The sequence below is a fragment of the Aedes albopictus genome, chromosome 3 (genome assembly GCF_035046485.1).
Source record: "Aedes albopictus strain Foshan chromosome 3, AalbF5, whole genome shotgun sequence".
In the NCBI taxonomy this organism is placed as follows: domain Eukaryota; kingdom Metazoa; phylum Arthropoda; class Insecta; order Diptera; family Culicidae; genus Aedes; species Aedes albopictus.
The window spans coordinates 169945051-169960658 of NC_085138.1; the positions used below are offsets into that span (position 1 = coordinate 169945051).

The 15608-nt window shown below is 37.5% G+C and overlaps 1 protein-coding gene across 13 annotated transcripts in view; it reads left to right on the forward strand.

Moving 5' to 3' along the window:
- Nucleotides 1-410: 410 nt before the first annotated feature.
- The window catches only part of LOC109402762 (ras-specific guanine nucleotide-releasing factor 2-like), an 839143-nt gene continuing 823945 nt past the window's right edge, over nt 411-15608 (forward strand). For 5 of the 13 annotated variants that reach the window (XM_062861315.1, XM_062861326.1, XM_062861327.1 and 2 more), the window contains exons 1-2: nt 412-1340; nt 10230-10374. The gene's annotated coding sequence lies outside the window, so the exon portion shown is untranslated. Of the gene's footprint in view, nt 1341-10156; nt 10375-15608 lie in introns of those variants that run through there. The other 8 variants (XM_062861325.1, XM_062861329.1, XM_062861318.1 and 5 more) reach the window with 7 other exon arrangements.

Genomic DNA, 15608 nt, shown 5'->3' on the forward strand with positions numbered 1-15608 from the left:
ATGTTTATATTATTTTTTTTTAAGAAAATTTGCAACTTTGGGTTAAGTTTACATACAAATTTTTTTGAAAAAGTTTTTTTTAATCATGTTCAAAGTTTCTTTGACTTATTTTCTTTTGAATGAAACTTAGGGTTTTTAAATCGGACGCAAATTGGCGGAGATATGGGTCTAAAAAAATGACATGTTTTTGAGGGGGTGACCCCAAACTTTTGATCGGGAGTGTAGTTTTTTCATCATTTGTCATCATAATCTCAAAATTGACCAATTTTGTGCACTCTGTTGCAGGAAACCGACGATATCATCTATGTATTATAATACTCTCATCTAATTAAAGCTTGTAGAATTTCTCAAAGATAAATTGGGATGTTTGTATTTGTTCACGTGCAACAAGGATATAAATTGCGTTTTCCTGAAACTCCATTAGTCACAAGCACCTGCTACTCGAAATCTTCATCAAGTACATGTAGTAAGTATCTTCAAACGAATCAGATGGACCGTACATAAAACACTGATCTATGGTTACGCGTCTCCCTGTTTTTGCCATCATGGTCCGCGTGGTCCAGGATAACCGTTCCAAACAGACTCTCGTGTGCGGTCGGATTCCTCTCCGTGTTTTCCGGTTCTCCTGTAGAATATTAGGCTCACTCTCTCCGACTCTAAGCCACCCATCATGCTCCTCCCAGGCTCGCTTACCTGGAAGTGCGGGGGATACCTCATTCGAGCCAGAACAACGAGAGAAAGTGAAAATTTTCCGATTCAGTCAAAGACTACCCTTGACGCGCTCGACACGCAAATTCTGCCCAAGACCGCGGTCGTGTGAATATTCTGGTTGGATATCCTTTTTTCCTCTCCTGGTGGTGAAGTGATTTTGCTGGGTTTGCCAGCATTTTTTTTTTCCTAGACAGAAAGTGGCAGTGAAGTTGTTTTAACCGTTTTTTTCCTCGTTCACCACGCTGATGAAAGCTCAAGCACACAGGATATCTATCACCTTGGCAGTCAGGAGGCGTACGTGCGTCTGTGTCTATAAATAGTGTTTGTGGGAAGGCAGCGAAAACGGTGTGGAACACGGTTCATCCGGCCAAGGAAGGATACAACTGAAGTGAATGAAAAATACATTAGTGAAAAATAAAATCGCTGCAGAAAAAGAAGAAAAAATCAACCCACAGGAAACCGGAGAAGAACTTGCCACGGACCCGAGCCAACCAGCAAGGCAAATTTAGCCTAACGCCTATTTGAAACCTCGCAGCTCCCACCCCGTCCTCCTCGTACCGTGTCGCCGCATTAACTTCGGCGAACCCACGGCGGTAGCGAAGCTTGCAAGCGGTTCCCAATCTGTAGAGGTGGGTGGGGTACTAACGGTGGATGGGTCCACAGAATTTTCGAGAAAATGGCAGATAACGATGTTTTCTTACATTTTATAATGGGTTCTAGATGTGGAAAAATTCCGGTTGTTAGTGAGCCTTCCAAAATGGTATCAAGTTTCAGTCTGCATAGTGGAATTGCATTACGGAACAGTCACATTCTTAATGGTTTCGGTGAAGTCACGACCTGTTCATTTCAGTGAGATCTTCACTTATTGTTTTTGATTAAAAACGTGAGCTAAAATTGTTCATGACAACAAATAGTCAGAGTTAGTGTTAGTTAAAGTGAGTGTTCTTAATCTTTATAACCAAAGAAAACTGAATCAGTGGCACACCACTTGTTGCAAATATGGCGGTGCTAGAAACTAATGGATGATATAAAAGGCATTAACATAGTGTTATGATAAAGTACTTTTTCGTAAGGTTTAACGACTAGAATTGTCTCCTTAAACACGAATCATGAACATATACATTTTCACTGTTTCATCGTTTTGATATAGTTATATAGTTGTAGAATTCATTCTAGATTAAACGTGCAAAAATGGAACAACGTTTTTGATTACATATGTTTGAAAGAATCTTGGAAATTTCATTTCCATAAAAGTACGAGTATTGGAAATTCAAAAAATACTGTAAAAGCATCTTGAACATTTTTATTTTGCTTCTTCATGTCGGAGCGTCGTGACTAGGACAATGCCTGCTTCTCAGCTTAGTGTTCTATAAGCACTTCTGCAACTAGAGCTTCCACTGTGTGGCAGACACGAAGATACTCTGCATATGGCCAAGGAAGCCAAGCACGTTTCCTTTACGAAAAGTTCCTGAACCTACCAGGAATTGAACCTGCCACCCTCAGCATGGCAATGCTGAATATCCATGCTTTTAAGCTGTGGTTGAATTTTGATCTATTTCATTTGAACTTCTTTTAAGTCTACAATGAAAAAGGATTTTGAGGTCGTTTTTATTGTTGAGTGGGAAATACCGTTTTTTTTATGCAAATTGTTAGGAATCCTCTCGTGAAACATTTATAGAATTACCAATTTAAAATAAACGTGAGCCAGAACTTAACCAGGCCACACTTCTTATTCACACCAAGCCAGATCGCGAGGTTAGGAGGAAAACATGTTTTTACTATGAAAATGATGTTTTAGAGGTTGTCTTTTCAGCGTTATTGCTACTATCCAGCCATTCCATAGAAAATCAAAATATGTAGTAAAACTCCAAATGCCGCTAAATTTGGTCGGATTATAGTTTGTCGAAAATAATTAGGCTCATATTTTATTTATTTCGTTATTAAGGCTGACAATTTTAGGATAGGGTGGTCCAAAGAATGAAAGTTTTTCAAAGCCATACATAAATCAAACATTAAAAATTTCCAAATTAAGAACCAATTGGACTATCTTGAATTATTATTTTTTAGATATATTGAATTGTAGTTTTTAGGAAAAATGTGTTGTAAATTCTCATAAAACTAAGTTTTTTTTTGGTTTTTGCCTTCTTTTGGTTTTTGTCTTCTGAAAGGCTATATGTTCACTTAAAAAGCGAATTTTGGATTTGTGTGTTTGTGTGTGTATGTGAGTATGTATGTCTGTGCACAAAAAGGTCACTCATTTTTAAGGTACTCCTCATTTGCAGATTTTACGGATTTTAGCATGAATCTAGCCTGAATTTAACCGCATTGTTTGCTATTGAAAATGGTTCGTATCAATCGAGGCGTTCCGGAGTTACGGCCATTTTAGTGATGCGGACCAGCCACCGGCAATATATAAAACTGAACCAAATCCTATCATGCGATAAATTGCACCATTTTTGTAACCTTTAGCATGGTTGAAAAATTTTGAGAGGAGTTTATCAATAGAGAACAAAAATCCATCACGTCAGCTCAAAATTCAAAATGGCAGTCTAAAACTCAAGATGGTGGCTGATAATATAATATGGCGGTTTCTTCAAGGAGTTTCAGGCTCAACACCATCCAATGTGAGTATATTTTATAAGGAGATATCCGGAGTCCAAAAATGGTGACCAGAATACTTAATATGGCGGCCTGAAATCTAGGATAGTGGCCCAAAACTCAAGGTGGGGGATGTTTTACGGAGTTTTGAATCTAAAACTATGCAATATGGCAATACATATTTGGAATAGCAAAAATGTATGGAGTTCAAAAATGGCGACCACTATATCCAAGATGTCTATATTTGAAGTCTAGTGGACATAGGTAGCTATACAAAATATCTAAAAATATCTTGAATGGATGCTTGGAAGCACGAGAAAGGCTCCATCGCCGCTAGGTGGATTGATTGGGGTTTGGATTTAATCATATCTCAAAAATTTAAACAATATGTATCTTTGATTTGATGTTGCGCCAAATTTTCTGAACACTTTTTTGCGCTTCCTATGTATTTTTCCTGAAACTATTTTTTTTTGCAAACAAAAAAAAATTAAAAATTGGTTAACATTTTCAAAATTTATGATTTTTGAAAATGTTAAGTTTAAAAAAACTTTGATTTTTTTGGACCTTGATTGATTGATTTGTCTTTATTAGAGAGACCTTCAGCATTTTTTTTTTTGGACCTCCCTAATGAGAGAACAAACAATTACGGGACAAATTATTTTCGATGAACTACAAACCCAGACAAGAACTACAACAACGACATTTGGAGATCGACTTCGAATCTATTTTCTATGGAATGGCTGAACAGTGATGGCTTTTTGGCAAATAGGTTGGTCTGGCAAACCATAGAAAAATAGATTTTAACTCCTTCATTCTTCAATTTACCCAAAGTGAATACCATAGAAAACTTTGCTTCAATCAATTTGGAAAAACTATTGTGGAAGACACCAAGTGGACAGCGACGTATATAAGTTACTAGAATGGAGTAACAATCTAGTCCTCGATTGATCAATTTCACCCCGCTGATCAATTTGACCCCGGTTTACGGTACAAAACAACAAGTTTTGCATGTTGGTCATAAAAAAGTTTGAGTTTTGGCGAAAACCACTAAAATATCACATCAGTTGCAATGATTGTGATCTAGAGTGCGGGTCAATATCAAGTGGAGTGATAGTGACGATGTTGCAATATCAGTAGTCACCTGGCAAGACTGATATTGCGCGACTCTGGTAGCCCCAATCCAAAGTTTAAGGTGACCCGTGCTGAGGGATGAATGGTTGAGGGGGCTTAAAACATGCTCCGGAAACCGTAACGAGGGTAGATCACCTTTTTGTGTTGCGTTACGAAGTAAGATCTGAAAACTTGTTCAGCTAGGGATGTGCGTTTTGGAAACAAGGATTCATAGTACAGAGCCTTTGTTACTAGTGACAGTTTCTAAAATTCCATAAACTTCGCCTTGCGGATAGTTGAAGACTCGGATTGGATTGGTAATGAAACGTATTTCATAGTTTTCAATGATTTTTATAACAATAAATTTACCTAGCAGTGGTACTTGGTGGTTTTGTAGTTTATCGGAAATAATTAGACCCGTATTTTTTATTTCATCATTAGGGTGACCAATTTTATAAATGTAAAATTCAAGATTTTTCAAAACTATTTTTTTTCAAAAAATCACAGCTTTTGAACCAGTTGACCGGTTTTAAACTTTTTTTTGCTTGAAAGCTATGAAATTTTAGTTTTCAGCAAAAATACGTTCAGAGGGCCAACTTTTGAACTTTTGAAATCAGGGTAAAATTTACTAGACCAAAAATTAGTAGTTTTCCGCCAAACTCAGATAAAACAACTTTTTTTTCAACTTCGATCGAATTTTCTCGCTAATTCCATCATTTTTAGAGATAAATGTACATTTTGCAGCATTTTAGGTTTTCACCTAAAGCTGTCACATGACTCGAACTCTTGCCCCACTATGTGTAAGATATGATTTCGAAATCTTTTTTGCAAAATGTTATACATGCTAAAGCATCTTCAAAATATACCTAGTTACGACCCAAAATAAAATATCGAATTCGATTTCATTGAAATCCCATTCCATGCGTTGGAAGGACGATCGCATATTACAATTTTTTGATCAAAAACCAACATTTTCTCATAACTTTTCGAAATATTGATCAATTTTCAAAATTTTTGGAGTGAAAGACTCCATTGTGCTTAAAAACTTCAAAAGAAACTTTCGCCCCACTTTACTCTATTCATAACATACGGCGGAATCGGATGAGTGTCTTCTGTAGTTCTGTAGTTCTGTAGTTCGATACTGATTTTGGTGGATATGTTAACCGTAGACTGTAAATACACAAAAAGAAACATTAGTTTATGTAAAAATTATACCAGATTTATTCTCACATTTATACACTGGATCAAGCTCGATAATTGCGCTGCAAATATTTGCACTCCAACAGACGTTCCGAACTTAAAATGGCTGGCTACAATAATGAAAACCGAGTGTTCGGTAGTAATTTCCATCGGGGAGTTGAAAAGCTGCCAAACGTCATTAATTAATGATCTTCGGTATAACATACCGAGTTTTCTCAACTCTTCGGTTAATATGGCAATGTTTTCTGTCAAATATGTAAACTGATACCTCAGGTAAAATGAGATAAAACATTGTTGTCGTTTTTCCAGTACATGTAAAGGAATAATGTCAATAATGGAATCCCAATGCTTCGCCTCACTTTGGCTGGGATATATTTTTTTTCACAGGCGTCGGATAGCTTTGCGGTCTTCGTTTTATTAATTGAACGTTTACAGCGCCACCTAGCGGCAAAAATAGAAAACTTAAGATTTCCGCATACATTTGGCCAAGTTTTCCCATACAAACTTCAAGTTCGTCCCCTTTAGACCTCAAATATGGAACGTAGCTCCTGGGAGTCTAAAACCACACATACAGGAGGTAAGACCCGGTATTTTTCATTTTTTTGTTATTCATATAAGTGTGGGCCATTTTGATGCGCCCTTTTCAAATTTTAGTCCAGATAAATGTTAGATTGTTCAAAGTTGCTTCTTAAACCAATTTTTAAACATCCATAAAGTTTCAATGGTTGATGCGAGGCTACTGAGCCTACATACAGGGTGTTAGGTTCATGAGTGCAAACTTTTTAAAGGGTGATAGAGGATCATAAATTGTGAAAAAAAATGTTCTACGCATATGGTCAAATCTCGACCGTTACGTAGTTATTGAACTCCCCATGTTTTTGACTCTTATTGCCTTAACTAGCTAGAACTTTAAAATGGTCAAACTTATCACAGTTTTTTTACCCTTATTCGAAAGATTATTGAATTTTCTATCAAATGGCATCTTTGAATCGATTGGTTTAGTTAAATAACTAAGTTTTCTAGAGCAAAATAGCTAAGAATAGTGTGTTTTAATTTGTTTTTGTCAATTATCTTTGAAACATGCGTAATAAATTCATTCTCTCCTTGACAAAGTTGTGGCCCCTGTTCCATTCTACAATTCGTTCTTTGATGCCAAACTTCTAACTCTTATCGTTTTCTTGCAATTTCGATTTAAATGTGCGGCACAGTGCGCAAAAAAGTGCTTACCATGACGATTGCAAATTTATGATCTGAAATGCGACGTTTGAATCGAAATTGCAAGAAAACGATAAGAGATAGAAGTTTGATGTCAAAGAACGAATTGTAGAGTGGAACAGGGGCCACAACTTTGTCAAAGAGAAAATTTTAATTTATTACGCATTTTTCAAAGATAATTGACAAAAGCAAATTAAAACACACTACTTTTGTGAATACCGGGCAACTCACTGGAACAATCCGTTCCCAGCCATCTTAGCAAACTGCAGTAGAATCACTTGGCATAATACGGAACCTCACGGTGATGGCGTCTTGCTCCGCCAACAGTCCACTCGTCAATGAGGCAGCATCACACTGACGACGACCCCGTCATGGTGCTGGCTGTCACTGATGCTTGCTAGGGGAAATACACGCATGGGAAATGCTACTCAGCTTTGTTCATACCCCACAACTTTTGAGCTATTTGCTCTAGAAAACTTAGTTATTTAACTAAATCAATCGATTGATTGATGCCATTTGATAGAAAATTCAATAATCTTTCGAATAAGGGTAAAAAACTGCGATAAGCTTGACCATTTTAAAGCTATAGCCAGTTAAGGCAATAAGAGTCCAAAACATGGGGAATTCAATAACTACGTAACGGTTGAGATTTGACCATATGCGTAGAACAATTTTTTTCACCATTTATGGTCCTCTATCACCCTTTAAAAAGTTTGCACTCAGGAACCTAACACCCTGTATATATGGCCATGTTGGCACGAAACACAATGAAACATATTCACTCAATATAGACATATGAAACAAGTTTTTCTTAGGAAAACTTTTTTTCCTCAAATATGTCAAACAACATTGTTTGGAGAAAATGTGGGTAATTTAAATACATTTCTTCAGAAAAAAATCATCAATTGAAAAACATAGACTTTTTTGAAATATTGTTTTTAATTATTAAAACCTTCATTCTTCAGTGTAGGAAATAATTTTATAATTTTTGTTTTTTTTTTCTTTAAAAAATCATGCAATTTCACGATAGTCCACCATACAACACTTTTTTGTAGGTCTTGTCATTTTTGAGTTACATCGATTTAATGAAATCTATGAAAAAATTAGGTCTTCTTCAAATGTTATTCTTGACAAATTTCAAAAAACAAAGCATACAAAGTTGCTTTGAAAGACATATTTTTAATGCTCGCCAAGTTTCGTTTGCTTCTGAGAGGGTGCTGCCAGCCCCATAGAAGGGTTGGCGCGAAATTCGTCGTATGAGTTATGTTCATTGCAGAATGTGTGCAATGTTATCTTACATAAGTTGTATTCTTATACGACTTTACCAGATACATTGTAATACTTGTTGCAATATGTTCAAAAAATGACATCATGTGCGATGTGTTCGAATTCCTTTACAGATCTTTGCTTGTCCAATTAATTGGGTGGTAACTTTATATAGTACTATATACGATCTAATGCATACATCCTTATGCGACTTTTGGTTGTCTTTAGAATCACGGTGCATATTTAAGCAAAATCCTACCAAATCTGCAGAAATTAACTATTTCAAGATATGGTCTATCTATCTCTATCTACTTAACTTTGACGAAGTTAATAGGGGGATTAGGGGCATAATGGACACCCGGGGCGAAATGGACGCCCCTGTTTTTTGCCGATTCCGTTGACTTTTATGTAAACTTTTTTTGTAAAGGCACAAGTCATGGTTCTGTTTTTCATAAGTACCATTTACATTGCTCCTAAATAATCAAAATATCATTAAAATTAAAATGTGTTTTTCTTATGGCGAAATTCTTATAATTTCGAAGCAGCAGCAAATAAGGTATTATGAGTCTTTGAGCGTGTCCACCATAAAAACAAGTGTATTGTTACCTTATCTACATAATCTACAAAATAATGTTGTAGTCGATTCGGGACGAAATGAGCACTGGCAATTACTGGCAATTATTTTATCCTTAAGTTTGTTTAATTAACTTTGATGTTATGTAAACTCGTCTAAGATGGAGTAATATATCTGTGGAATTGATCTCCGGAGGCAAATCACTTAACTGGTCGATGTAACCAAAGAATTAGCATAAAATACGCAGGGGTGTCCATTATGCACCGATGGGTGTCCATTTCGCCCCGAACCGTTCCTGCCAGCCCTGAAAATCACACGGTTTTCAATTCATTATTTATTCACAATACATACATTCTACCTGCTGTAAATGATTGAGAGACGTAGGGAACAAGTTAAAGTTGTAAGTCAACTGATAATATGTTAAGTTTCACTCTGTTACACAGGCCTAACGTACTCATTTGCTTAGGGTGTCCATTATGCCCCTAATCCCCCTACCAAGTTTAATTCCGAAATTGTACAAATTAGCTAGTGATTCTTCCAGGGTGAGCAATATCGCTCCCAGATATTTGTGCCCATATAGCTGAAGTGGTTAGCACGCAGTTTTTCAGCAAGACCATGCCAAGAGCGACGGGTTCGATTCCCGGTTGGTCAAGAAATTTTCCGTAGTGGAAATTTCCTTGCTTTCCTTGGGCATGTAGCATACCTGCGACACATATGCATAATGGTCATAGCCAGAGGATGCTCTCAGCTAATTACTGTGCAGGTGCTCAAAGAACACTGGGGCTGTCCATAAACCACGTGGTCATTTTTCTGGGACTTCTCAAACCCATCCCCCCCGTGTGGTCATTAGTCCATACAAATTTTTTTATTCGTCCATACAAAATGTTCATTGGCCGAACCCCCCCCCCCCCCCTTATGACCACGTGGTTTATGGACAGCCCAACTAAGCTGAGAAGCAGGTTTTGCCACAGTTGGGACGTTACTCCAATTCGAAGCACAAGGGGCGAAAATCACCCGAGGGAGCAAATTTTGGCCAAGATAACAGCGCGTCGAAGTACCGCCCACAATCTCTAAACCGGTCAGGTTGGGAACCCTCCGTTCATAGCAAGCAAATGGAAACAATCAGTGCCGCCCGGTAGGTAAGATGGTGTGACGCCGCTGACTGGCTGGATGGCTGACTGAGGTTCGGGACCTTACCATAGAACTGTGTTTTCCTGTGGTGGCTGTTGGGGTGGCTGCTGGGGGATTATTCCCACGCGAGACGCCGCCATCGCTCGCCTCGTAGTTGTTTTCCACGGGAGATTAAAGTTGTTTGTCTTTGGGAAGATTCAAATATTACGTCCATCAGTTTTTGGGATTTCTAGACCCCCCCTCCCCCCTCTGTCACGCATTTTCCCTATACCTAATACACGTAGTGTCACACTTTTGTAGACCCCCCCCCTCCCCCAAATGTTGGACGTAATTTTTGAACGTTCCCTTTACCTACACTACCGATTGCGTTGGCTCGTTGGTGGTGGCTCTTGCTTCATGCAACTAGTGGATTCCCTCTCTCCAGAGTGTAGAGTTTGGTGTGTATTACAACAGTCGCGGAGCTTGTAAACCACCTGTCGATTGCAATTAAAAGTGATTTTCCTTGGCGGAGGTTCGCATTTCCATTGGAACCCTCTTCTCGCGGGCTGATCACTACGGAGAAGACACACGTAAGTACTTTTTGCTGTTTTTATGTCTTGTGTTAATGCCGTCGATGTTTTATTTATCTCATGAAGCAAATCATCCCTTACAGAAGTGCAACATTACAAGCTGTGCCCCTAATATCGGTGTGGTATGATAAAAATAAAACCGTCATCACGTAAACATCGGGGACTCCTGGGAACCGAAAGTTCTCGGAAGCTGACGTGCAACATGAGTGCTTACATAAAATGTCAATCTTAATCAAATCGATCTCGATGGGAGTGCTCTCGGGCGGGAGGACGAATCGACTTTGATGTAATCGCAGTTTTTTTTTGCATATCCCACTTGTGTGTACCCCCTTTCAAACCCGATGATGTTCGAGAAGGTTGACCCACTTCAGTTCTGGCTGGGATGAGTTTTGAAGGTTGAATCTGGAAACTGGGAGCACAGAAAATCGTCGTTACTCCATCGGGTAGCAAGCAGCTGATGCCCTTGACCATATAACGAGGGAGTAGGCACAAGCGCAATCTCGTAGCTCGATGCAGACATCGTAGGTGGATGATGGCTCGGGCAATGATGATGATAATGATGATGGTAGTGTATAGAATGAGAGCGGCTCTTGATGTCCCAAGTGTGCAACTCGAAACTACTACACTCGTTAAAGTGGGCGGTATCGTGAAACGGATCATTGATATATTTGCAGTGCAAGCGATAGGAATCAATGGAAAGCTCTCAGTTGGAAAATGAGCTACTATTTTATAACTTTCTAGTGCATTTATTTGATACAATGTGGTACATTAGACCTTTGATATGCTACATAAAACGGAGCGTCAGCTTTATTTGTTGTACGTATATTAGGGCGCCTAATTTGAGCAAAATGTGAAGTTTAAATGAGTGCAATGATCTTTTGTGAACGTGATCTGTTGTTCACACAATTTTTATTGTTCATTTACATTTTTAAAAGGTGAAAATCAACTATGGCGAATAATTAGTACTATAGCCATAATTGGAACACTTACCCTATTTGTTTTTTTCCTCGTGAAAATGCTGCTGCTTTCGATTTAGGATCTGTGCTTTGCCTTTACACAGAGAAATACGTCAGACAAGCAAATCAGTCAGATTGGGCACACCCAATCCTCTACATGCGAAAATTAATTCATGGTATTGGTAGAAAAATTCTCTGCCTATTACAGCATATCTCGCTGGGGAGCGACACTAGTTTTGCCAAGCCAAAATATCCTAAAAAAATCCGAAAAAAACACGAAAAAGCTTTCACGGGGCTTACCGGCCATTTTTATCAACGTCACTTTAAACTATAAAGTTCATTCTTTCGCCTTTTGTATTAGATATTTTGGTACGGCAAAACTAGTGTATCTCCCTCCTGATATCTGTCGGTTACTTTTTCATGTCTAGCGACTTTCGACTGGATTGTGTACTTTGGATTTGCTTTGGTCTGGCTTGCAGTTCTAATAAGTTGGCCTACGAATGTATTATCTTGGCTCCAACGTTTCGATCCCAATTTGGATCTTCTTCAGGGATCTTATTTTATTTGATGTACAACATACATATAGTGACACGAAACATTAATTATCATTAGCGATTTTACATATAACATAGACTTACAAAGAATTATTCGTCGCTGTCCAAAAACATTCAGCCTGTAGTGTTGTCTATGTTTCGTTGTTGCAAGGTCATATGAAAAGTATTTGTTTCAAGTGTCATACTATGTGGTTTGCGTCCTAATTTAAACTTGGTTTGGTAATCTAATACTACCATTTATACGCCTTCACCGTCCTATGTTTTTTCGCCCACAATTCAATGTAATACTTACTAACTATCACAGATAACAGACGTTTATGCTAGCATATGAAATGTGTGTAAACCTTTTCAACCGTCATTTCAAACAGGAAACCTAACTGGCAACCATTTAGAGATGGCGCATCGATCGCATTCATAGCGCTTGAGTGCAAATGCCAAACGCAAGCAGCCCCTGTGAGATAGCAATCACTGCAGAAATTCGTTGTATAGATGGAAGCAGTAACCAAGGCATATGGTTTTTCCAGTTTTTACACACGTTTTGAGTTAAATTTTGTTCTAGGATAAACATCTGTTATCTGTGTTAACTATCTAGCTGTTCAACTTTGATCGTCATTTTGATTCATTTGTGCTTCATCTATTTCTATTGCATTGGGGTCAATATCGTTCCTACTTTGTCTGTTTTTTGTGAGATAATCTTTGATACATGATACTTGCAGGAATTCATCCAGGGATTGCTCCGGGAATTCCTCCACAGTTTCTTCCAGGAATTAATGCAGAAATTCCTCCAGTAATTTCTTCAGGCATTCTTCCAGGCATTCATCCAGAAGTTGATCCTGGGATTTATCCAAGAATATTCCCAAGATTGCTCCAGGAATTCCTCTGGTGGTTTCTTAAGAAATTTCTCTCGAAATGATTTTAAAAACTTATTCAGGAGACTCTTCAGGAATCTTTGTATCATCTTTTCAGGGATGCATCCAAGAATTTCTCTAGGATTGTTTGAAGGTTTCCAGGAACTCCTCCAGCGATTTGTATTGGAATTCAGTAAGATAATTTTAGAGGGACACATATAGAGGCCAAGGAGGATGCACGTTCTCCAAGAAGTCATCTAGGCAGTCATTCAAATTTTCTCCAAAAAAAAATTCTTGGAGTTCGTCCATGTATTTATTGCAAAGGAATACCTTCAGGAATCGCCCTGCGATTCTTGCAGGAATATATCCTGATATTTTGTTTTTTTTTTACCAAGAAAGCTTTCAAGAAGTTATCCATTGATTTTTTTCAGGAACTCTTTTAGAGACTCCTCTAGAAGTTGTTCCAGAGGGGTTTTGAAGGTGTCCCTTCAAACACCTCTGGAGGGATCACCTTCCGAATTTTTGTATGTATACCTCCAGAAATTTCTCTTGAAATTGCTCCAAGAAGTTGCCTAATAAATTTAATAGGGATTCCTCAGGGAATCCCTCCAGCAGTTTCTTCAGGAGTTAACTTAGGGATTCCTTCAGGAATTCTTATAATCAGTCGTCCTGGGATTCTTCTAAGCAACACCCATTTCAAATAAGAGTCACGGGAGTACAGGTTTTGGTTGCGCAGAAATTACTGACTTAATTAAACAAATAAGTACTAACAAGCTAGAAGTGCTTTCAACAATTCCCCAGGGAATCCTTCAGGAATTCACCCAGGGAAGTTATTATTCTATTGGCTCTTTATTATGGGGATTTTCAGCCCGAGGCTCCCAGGGAAGTCTGTTTCGGAATTCTTTCAGGTTTTCCTCCCGGAATTTCTCTAGGACATGCACCAGGAATGTCTCTAGGAATGCCTTCCTAAATTCCTCCAGATATTTCTTTTTGAATGCATTCCAGCGATTTTCCCTTCCATTATTTGAGAGTTCTTCAGAAATACCTCCAGAAACTTTTTCAAGAATTTCTACAGGGATTCCCTTTTGGATCCCCAGCGATAGTTTCAAAGCTGTTACGAAAATATTCAACTATTCTTCTAAGATTCCTTCCAAGAACACGTCAATTGACATTTCCATACTACTATGATATAAATGGGGTCAGAACATAACCCATAAAATATCAACCTTTTCAGGTTTTTCTGATTACAATTGTGATAATTACATAATTGATTTATTTTATTGGCAAACTTTGATCGGAGAACTTGTAGCAAACAAGTATGTCTTTTAATTTGTGCCTAAGGAATTAATTTTTGACAGTTTTTAGTGTAGTTATGATTTTTTGAAGTTTGAAAATAGTCGAAAAACACAAAACTGATTTGATACACCTCTTAATTTCAATGCATTGGTTTTGCTGAAAATTTGATCAGTTACTTTTTTTTAGGATGCTAATCAAACTATGAGGCTAGACTTGAGAATTAGAGATATTTTTTGAAAAAAAGTGAACAGGCCCACTAAATATGGTTGAATGAAAATATGGTTGATTGAATACACCTCACAAATTCAAGCTCAAGTTTGTACGGTGAAGAATCTATAAACTATTTATTGTCAGCAGTTGTGTACACATAACATATCACCCAAGTAATACACATGTCCTATGAGAGTTGGGGCAGTGTTAAGTTTTCGTTGTATAGAATTTAATATTACGTTATCTAGCTTTGTGTTAGAATTACGTCAAATTAATTTACACTGTGGTGTAATTGATCGGACAATCGCGAATTTTCATACAAAATGGCCAAGTTTGGGATGCTGTAACTTTAGTTTGCGTTGATGCAGAATTTTACATATACGAAGTACAAAATGTTTTCGTTCACAGATCTGAGCGTGGCAAGATATTGAAAATAGTGCAAAAGTGATCGGACAGCGGCACGCGTGTAAATCAAAGGGGTGCCGCTGTCCGATCACTTTTGCACATTTTGAACGCCTTGCCACGCCCAAATATGTGAACGAAAACATTTTGTACTTCGTATACGTTAAATTCAGCATATTAGTAGTTCCATGTTAAAAACTGAGCTCAATTAATCAACGCAAACCAAAGTTACAGCATCCGAAACTTGGCCATTTTGTATGAAAATCGGCGTTTGTCCGATCAATTGTGCACCACAGTGTAATACAAATACAACCAAAACTTGCGCTGCCGTATCTCATATATGATATACGTGTTGCTCGGGCACTGAAGACCGACGTAAAGATTTTAAATTTTCAATGGAAAAATCCTGAACATTTAGAAAATGCACGATCCTAAAAACTAGTAGTTTTTGTTCAAACTTTGATATTCTTGTTCAAATATCTTCAAAGGTCATACGTTTACGTTCTCTGCCTCAATAAGTTTAAAAAATGAAGGGGGTTCTTAAAAATGACGTTTTTTTTTCATTTTGTGGAATTGCGCTAAATTGGAGTTAATTTTGTTTAAATATTAATTTACCTACATCATGAGCAATCTTGGAAAGAATATATTTGCGCCAAAATATGAAAAAGTTTAAAACATTTTTTTACATTTTTCGCAATTTCTAATTTTTAAGAGGTATCCAGATTTTTGAATGTGTTCAAACTTTACGATGAAAGTCCATGTTTAATGGTTATTTCTAGAAAATCAGAACTGGTATTCCTCTTTCCATGTATGTAAACAGTATTTAAAAAAAACTTCTGTATAAGGCCAATATATTATTGGTTAGGCTATCGTGAGCATTTACAACATTTTTACGATGCACTCCTTGATGATACGAGATTTCTTATTTCTCTAATAGACGGCATGGTTCATGTTAATAATTTAAATCA